Here is a 9,163-nt window from a genome sequence, read left to right as displayed (position 1 = left end):
CTCTCTTCTAAAATACTAGGAAAAACCTTAAAATTCTGACTCAAACCAAATTTTAGAGAGGCAGAACCCACAGAAAGACCCAGTGAAACAATTCTCCAACCCAAGGTAACTTAGAAGATCTGGGGGAAGGCTCTGTTGCACTGGGGTTAGAAGGGATGACAGCAAAACTAGGGTCACATCCAACCAGAGTAAATGACCTCCAGCCTTCCAGGAACAGCCCTTGGGGAACTTGGATCTTTGGGCGCATCAGGTTAATGGCAACAGAAGCAGTTTCTAGATCTCCCAACTCAGTGATTACTAAGTACAACTTGGAAGATAAGTAGGAAAAACTGCCAGAGTGAACTTAGAGCCCAGGTCAGACCAGGGAAGTGGAAGCAGTTCTGTTGAACTGCGCCATCTAGAAGGGAGCCACCCTACAGTTGCTTCCAGAGCTCTCAGCCCATGGAAGGTAATAGGGTTGGGGGAGACTGTTGAGGTCTGTCTGCTATCCATGGGACAGGACTCTGGTACTTTGTCCAGACCCTGGTTTCAGTCTGGGGGTCCCATATGGCCATAACAGACCAGGGACCCTCTTCACAACTCCAGGGCAGAGGCAAATGCTTGTGGTCACCCATAGACCAGGAGAGCAGTCAGAGCCTCCCATAAAGGAGAAATTGATGTCCTTATGTGGGTATCCCAATATATCCAAAAGCTTAGAAAGCACCTCAAAACCAGGGCATAGACTGGGGAAATGAGTAAATAGAAAAAAAGAACCTGACCATTGATAATTATTTTGGTATCATGGAGGATCAGAACACATACTCATAAAAAGTCAAAGCTTCTGATCCAAAACCTCCAAGAACACTAGGAATTGGTCTCAGGCTATGGAAGAGTTCAAAAAAGATTTTGAAAATCAAGTAAAGGCGGTAAAGGAAAAATTGAGAAGAAAAATAAGAGCCATGCGGAAAAATCATGAAAACCAAGACATCAAAGAAAAAAACATCTTAAAAACCAGTTTGGATCAAATGCAGTCCAAAAGGTAAATGAAGAGAAGAATTCTTTAAAAAGTAGAACTGGCCAGATGGAAAAGGAGATAAAAAAGCTCTCTGAAGAAAACAACTCCTTCAAATGTAGAATGGAGTTAAAGAAAGTTAGTGAGGAATCAAGAAACAATTAAACAAAAACCAAAGAATAAAAACTTGAAGAAAATGTGAAATTTCTCTTAGGAAAAACAACTGACCTGGAAACAGATCCAGAAGAGACATTTTAAAAATTACTAGTCTATCTGAAAGCATGACCAGTAAAAGCCTTGACTTAATTATTTTTTTAGGTTTTTTTTTTTGCAAGGCAGTGGGGTTTAAGTGACTTGCCCAAGGCTACACAGCTAGGTCAGTATTAAATGTCTGAGACCAGATTTGAACTGAGGTACTCCTGACTCCAGGGCCAGTGCTCTATCCATTGTGCACCACCTAGATGCACCTTTGACTTAATTTTTAAAAAATTTCTATAGGAAAATTACCCTGATATCCTAGAAGCCAGGGTAAAATAGAAATTGAGAGAATCCACTGATCACCTCTCAAAAGAGATTCTTAAATATAACTCCCAGGAATATCACAGCTAAATTACAGAACTCTCAAAGCAAAGAGAAATATTACAAGTAACCAGAAAGAAACAATTCATATATCATGGTGCTATAGTCAGGTTTACACAGGACTATTAAGAACTTGTAGGACTAGGAATATGATATTCCATAAATCAAAAGAGCTTCGATTACAATTGAGAATTAACTACTCAGCAAAATTGAACTTCCCCTTCCAGGAGAAGAGATGGACTTTCAATGAAACACAGTATTTTCAAACTTTCCCGTTGAAGCAATCAAAGCTGAACAGAAAGTTTGATCTCCAAGTAAAGGACTCAGGCAAAGTATAGAGAGGCTGAATGAGAAGGGGAAATTATGAGGGATTTAATTATGTTTAACTGCATGTATTCCTCCATAGGCAGAAGATACTGATAACTCAAATGAATGATCTCAATTAAAAGAGCAGTTGGAAGGAGCATACATGGATGATGCACAAGAGAGAGTTGAATATTAAAGGATAATATATTATAAAGATGGAGTCAATGGGTGAAAAAAGGAATGTACTGGGAGAAAGGCAAATGAGAGGTAGAAGGGCATAAGGTATTTTATAAAAGATTCAAGAAAAACTTTTGCAGTGGAGTAGAAGTGAGGAACGTGAAGGGGAATGACTGAAACTTCATTCTCATCCGACTTGATTCATAGGGGAAACAGTATATTTACAATTAATAGGAAATCTAACTTACACTAGGGTAAAAAGGAGAGTAAGGGGATGGAAGAAAAGGGACAGGGGGGGTGTAGGTGATAAAGGAGATGGAAGATCATGGGAGAGGGTAGTCAAATACAACATACTTTCTTGTTTTTGCAAGGTGGTTGGGTGTCTGCCTGGGTCTATGAGGTTGAGTGGCATCTGGGGAAGGATTTGGGCTCTGGCCCTCCTGGCTCCAGGTCTAGTGCTCTGTCTGCTGTGCCACTCAGCTTCTTCAAGCACACTTTTAAAGTGGGATGAAGAGAAAGGAGAGAGAGAGAGAAAAAACCAGAATAAATGGGAGGAATGGATAGCAGGAAATACAATTAGCAATAGCAACTGTGGGAAAATATTGAAGTAACTTCTCTGATGGATTTATGATAAAGAACACAATCCATCCCAGACTGAGAGTTGATGGTATCTGATCACATACTGAAGTACATTTTTTCCCTCTAATTTTAAATTTCATGAAAAAAAATTCATTTTTCTACTTTTGAGGATGGATTATGTTTATTCTTACAAGACTATTTTACTAATATGTAAATAAATAAATACATAAATACCACAAAAAGAAAAATATTGGGGGGGCAGCTAGGTGGCACAGTAAATAGAGCATCAGCCCTGGAGTCAGGAAGGCCTGAGTTCAAATCTGGCCTCAAACACTTACTAATTGTTTAGCTGTATGACCTTAGGAAAGTCATTTAACCCCATTGTCTTGCAAAAAAACCTAAAAAAATATTGCCATAACTTCAACAAAAAAAGAGCTAACAAAACCAGAGAGGGCTATTTAACAAAGGCCCATTAAGTAGGGAAAAAGACTAGGATGTCTATATACTTCATGATCCTAAGTCAGTATCATAATTCTTTTCATAAGAACACAGATTCATTAATGGGTACCACAATGAGCTGCAACCAAAAGTTAAAGAATAGCATGAACAAATGCACTGAATAATCATTTTAGAATTGCACATCTCTAATAAGTAACTTGTAATAAAATTTTCTATTTTATTTTTAATCATATTTAGAATGAACAAAAAGAAGTGTTTTCTTTAATTCAGTTAAACAAATAGACCAATAGTAGATTAACTATTTGCCAATTATTAAGGATTTTAGAAGATAGAATTCCAGTGGCTCACTCATACTCAATTATTTAGCACCTGGCACCATTATGCCAATTTACTATAAAGGGCACACAGGAATATAAAGACCTGTCCCCTTGTGTATTAGATGTCTGCTACAGGCAAAAGTCATATAAAAATCCTTTTCAATGAATCAGGCTCCAGTTCTTCCAGGTGAGGGTTCCCTTTAAGGGAATCCTGTCCCAGCTGATGCTGAAAGAACATTACCTCAAGGACCACTCCACCTGCAGTATTAAACACCAATCCCTGGCAACATTGATACATTAAAAATCAGCCAAATCTACAAATTAGAGCTCAATTCATTGTTTTTTTGATTGCTTAGACTTAAGAAAATGATTGAAAAATGTTAATAATTAAAATTAAACTTCAATGTTTTGCATGCTTTCTGTAAGGTTGGGTGTTAAACATGTGCCATCACATCTCTGCCCATATATAGATAAGGAAGCTGAGGTTCAGGTAGGGTAAAGGGATTTTTTCTTCAGCACCCAACTATTAGCAATAGGGGAGGTAGATTTTGCACAAAGACTGTCTGGACTTCAAGAACCATACTATCTACATTCTTATATAAGATCTAATGCATTTTGTTGGATCTGGAACATGATATGTACATAAACAATATTTTATCTTCTTTCCTATCATCCAGAAAATTTTAAAGATTTAAGGGGACAACTCCAATGCTATCATTTTAATTGGGTCGAAATTGATAAAAGCTATATTGCTTATTAATTATTGGTGATGGGCTGGTTAGTGGTGGTAATGAGCTGGTTGATGGACTTAAAACACAGGCCTTTTGCCTCTTAGTCCAAAGCACTTTTGAATAGTGAGCTGCTCAAAATGAAGATATTATTTGAAAAAGCAAGCAATTATGAATTCTAAACTGAAGCTATTAAGTTCTCATAAAATTCTGCAATTAGCCTCAAGTTTGAATTCTGAACGAATCTTTCTGGTAGTAAATTACTACTTTCTTTCATAATTTTACAAGCATTCCAGTGTTTTAATCACATCCAACTGAATGTGCTTGGAAATTCTAACACATTTTACTGTTTATATTAATGAAAGTCTTTAAAATCAGTTGGCATAATTTGCCCATGCATACCTTTAAAGCAGATCTGTAATAGCTATTAAATCACAGCTCCCGATAAGCTATGAATGAGAAGTTTAAAATGAAGTTTATTCACACATCCTAAAGATTAAACTCCCACAATTTTTACAAGTAAATATTTTTCCTGATTATACTCCATGACTAAGTATCTGATTATTCCTGCTGATCTTCCAGTGATTGTTAGTTCTGTTTCTTTATCCTAGTTCCCCTTCTATTGATTTTTCCTAATGTATTATCTTCTCTGGACTCGCTGTTTCAATCACCATTATCATTGGAAAGTTGGGTCCTCAGAAGTTGGCTAAAGATTTTTCCCATCAGGATTTGAGAAATGACCCTGAGGGATTTTAACTTCCATACTATCTCTCATGATTCTCACCTGTACATTCCTACAATACTGATTAACTACTTAGTTTATATATAATATACACACACATATATGCATGTATATATGTGTGTGTATATATATTTCTATCTCTATCTCTATCTCTATATGGCAGAGCCAAGATGGCAGCATGAAGGCAGCATTTCCCAGGAACTCCTTCCCCAAACAACTCTAAAAGCCATCAAATTATGACTTTAGCCAAAATTTAGAGAGACAGAACCCACAGAAAGACTGAGGGATATATTTTCCCAGTTCAAGGTGTGTTTCACCAGGACTGGGAGTTGGAAAAAGCCCCAGTCACAGCACAGCCTGGGAACAACTTGAAGGGGCAGGGAGAGAATTCTGCTACATCATAATGAGTGTGGAGTGAGGAGCACTGGCCGCAGAACCTTCAGTGAAAATCGGGAGAAACCAGCCTGTACCTCCAGAGCACAGCCCACAGATGGTAAGGGGGTTAGGGGAGACTGCAGAAATCTCTCTGCTCTCCCTGGGGCAGGACTCTGCTATTCATCCACACTTAGATCCAGGTTGCAGTCTGGGCTTCCATACTAAGATGGCTGAGCAAGACTCCTCCTTACAGCTCCAGTGCAGAGGGAAGTACTGTGGTCACCTACATATCAAAGCACAGGCAAGAGGATATTGGAGGAATAAATGTCCCAATGGGGTGCCCCTCCCAAAATCCCCAAAGCCTTGGAAGTGCTGTAAATTAGTCTTGTGCTGAGCAAATGTGTGAACAACATAAAAAAGAAGAATCTGACTGTAGAAAATTACTTTAGTCCCATGGAAGATCAAAACACACAGTCAGATGACGACAAAATCAAAACTTCCATATCCAAAACCTCTTAGAGAAATAGAAAATGGGCTTAGACTATGGATGAGTTCATTTTTTTTTTTTTTTAGAGTTTACAATTTCTTTATTCTTGATTAAAGAGCATACACGGAGCTATTCGCCAGTTAGAAAAATAAATGCTCGATAACAATCTCCAGAGTTGCATTAACAGGAATCTTTTACAATCAAATTAAATAGTATTTGAAATGTATCAAGACATGAAGTTCACCCAAACGTGAAAACAATGGCAAAAAGAACCATTGAATTAAAAATCTCTAGTCTGCCCACCATGATTAACTATTTTAATTTACTACTGTTAAGTGGTGGATTTTTAAAAACAAATATACTTCATACTTTTTCTTATACTCCAAAGTGCCATGAATCAAAATAGGCCTCTGAAATTATCTAATGACAGGACACTCATTTTATAGAGAAAAAGGGCTACAGTTTAGTAAAACAAAACCACTACCTGCTTCTCTACAACTCAAGCCCCTCTCAAAGCATCCTGATTGTCTGCCATACCCCTTTTTTTGCACCTATAGAGGCAATGATCAATTTTTTTTAGCCTATAAATTCAAGAAGGGAACCTCTAGGTTCCAATGAAGACACCAAATATATGGTAAGTGCAATTGTAAAGGAGAGCTATGGGAAAAGCAAGGATTTTTTGAACTAGCAACAAGTATTAAGTTTAAATAGTTTGGGGGACAATTTTATGAAAACAGCATTTTGGATATTCACAGCGATATTCACAGACAAGCATTACTTGTATATGTACTACTTTTCCATATGACAGTAATCTTGCATTATTGTACATTCCAACTTATGATTTCTTCATAATTTAAAAAGTTACACAGGTCTTCAAAACATGATATTTATTTATTCACTTTCTCGAAGTATTCTTTGGAAGCATTTGGAGACGGCTTGATCGTAGGCGAATTTGGTTTCTAATTTGCTGGACAGACTTCTCCATGTGCTTCCACAAACTGGAATGCCTTCACCAAATGAAGAGTTTCATCCACACTTCGGCCCACAGGGAGATCATTGACACTCAAGTGTTTGATAACTCCATTAGGGTCGATAATGAAGAGACCTCTTAATGCAATGCCAGTTCCTTCAAGCAGAACTCCATAGTCCCGGGAAATTTGTTTGGTTAAATCTGATAAAATCACAATATTCATATTGCCTAAACCACCACTCTTTCTTGGTGTATTTATCCAGGCAAGATGGCTAAATTGGGAATCCAGTGAAACAGCAACTACTTCACAATTCACATCATGAAATTCATTAGCTTGTCACTAAAAGCAATAATTTCTGTTGGACACAAAAAAGTGAAATCAAGAGGATAAAAGAAAAGCACCAGATATTTGCCTTTAAAGTCATCAAGGCTTATATTTTTGAATTCTCCTTTGACTACAGCTGTACCCTTAAAATTTGGAGAATGATGGGTGACAGCAGGTGCAAAAGTTGAAGGACTGCTGCTGAAGGACAGTTTTGACTGAGTAGCACTCATGGGCATTATGTTGGCTAGGAAGGTGTTTCTAGGCACAGCAGGCCTAAAGGTGGCAGAAATGCCAGAGGGAAAAGAGTTCACATGGCAAGCAACTGAAGCCCAGAGTAACCTTCCTAAAGAAGCCACCATCTTCCCAGAGCGGGGAGGACCTCCAAAAAAGACTTTGTAAAGCAATTAAGGGAGGTGGGAGGAAAAACTGGGAGGTGGAATGAGACCAATGCAGAAAAATCTTGAAAACAATATCAGAAGCTTGGTGAAAGAAATACAAAAAAAAATATTGAAAAAAATAGTATGTTAAAAAAACAGCTTAGGCCACATGGAAAAAGCAAAACAGAAGGAAAATGAGCATCAGAATACCTTAAAAAGAAGGATTGACCAGCTGGAAAAGGAGATAAAAAAGCTTTCTGAAGAAAATAACTCCTTCAAATGCAGAATGGAACTAAAGGAAACTGAAGACTTTGCAAGAAATCAGGAAGAAACAAAACTCTTCCAAAAAAAAAAGCCAAAAATTAGACAAAAATGTGAAATATCTCATTGGAAAAGCAAATGATTTCAAAAACAGGTCCAGAAGAAATAATTTAAATTTAATGGTCTACCTTAGCAGGAAAAGAGCCCAGACTTCATTTTTCAAGATATAATACAGCAAAATTGCCCTGAGATCCTAGAAGAAGAGGGTAAAATTGAAATTTAGGGAATTTACCAGTCACCTCCTGAAAGAGATTCCAAAAGAAAAGCTTCCAGGAATATTATAGCCAAATCCCCAAACCTTTAAATCAAAGAGAAAATTCTAAAAGCTGCCAGAAACAAACAATTCAACTACTGAGGCTCCATAATCAGGATTACACAGGATCTGGCAGCATCTACATTAAGGGCTCATAGGGATTGGAATATGATATTCTGTAAGGCAATAGATCTTAGTTTACAACCGAGAGTCAACTACCCAGCAAAACTGAACATCCTCTTTCAGGGGAAAAGATGGACTTTCAGTGAAACAGGGGACTTTCAAACTTTCCTATTGAAACAACCAGAACTGAATAGAAAGTTTGATCTCCAAGTACAGTACTCTAGTGAACTATAGAGGGGGTGGATGAGAAGGACTAACTATGAGGAACTTAATCATATTCAACTGTTTGTATTCCTGCATGGGAAGAAGATATTGATACTCATGAACTTTCTCATTTATAAGAGCTGTCAGAAGGAGCATATATAGACAGGGCACAGGAAGGAGCACAAATATAATGGTATAATATAGTATAAAGATGGAGTCAATGGGTGATAAAGGAAAGTACTGGGAGGAAGGGAAATGAGATGAAGAAGAAACCAAGAAATTTCACATAAGAGTCAAGAAAAAGCTTTTTCAATAGAGTGGAACAGGGGAAGGCAAGGGGGAATGAGTGAGCTTTCATTCTCATCAGAAATAGCTCATAGAGGAAATAACATACACGCATATATAATAGGATATAGAAATCTATCTTATGCTATAGAAAAATGAGAAGAAAGGGATGGGATAAGGGGGAATGGGGGGAGGGAAGGGGGAATGGGTAATAGAAGAGAGGGAAGATTGTGGGAAACAATACTCAGATGCAACACACTTTTGGACAGGGTCAGGATGAAAGGAGAGAATAGAATAAATGAGTGGGGAGGAATAGAGTGGAGGGAAATATAGCTAGTAATTGCAACTGTGGGAGAAATATTGAAGCAACGACTCTGGTGGACTTATGATAAAGAAAGCAATTCACCCCAGAGACAGAGCCATTGGAATCTGAATACAGAATGAAGTACAGTTTTTTCTCTCTCTCACTATTCTTGAGGTTTTTCATCTTCTTGGGGGGAGGGGGGTTTATGTTTATTCATAACAAAATATCTGTAATAATAATATAAAATAAATAGATCTAGAT

The 9,163-nt window shown here is 37.5% G+C and overlaps 1 pseudogene; it reads right to left on the bottom strand.

Moving 5' to 3' along the window:
• Window positions 1-6,512: 6,512 nt before the first annotated feature.
• Window positions 6,513-7,360, bottom strand: LOC141516551 (thioredoxin-dependent peroxide reductase, mitochondrial pseudogene; annotated as a pseudogene).
• Between the last annotated feature and the right edge of the window lie 1,803 nt (window positions 7,361-9,163).

The sequence above is a fragment of the Macrotis lagotis genome, chromosome 3, assembly GCF_037893015.1.
Source record: "Macrotis lagotis isolate mMagLag1 chromosome 3, bilby.v1.9.chrom.fasta, whole genome shotgun sequence".
In the NCBI taxonomy this organism is placed as follows: Eukaryota; Metazoa; Chordata; class Mammalia; order Peramelemorphia; family Peramelidae; genus Macrotis; species Macrotis lagotis.
The sequence above is the reverse complement of the archived record's forward strand: the minus strand, read 5'-3'. Positions and strand labels throughout refer to the sequence as shown.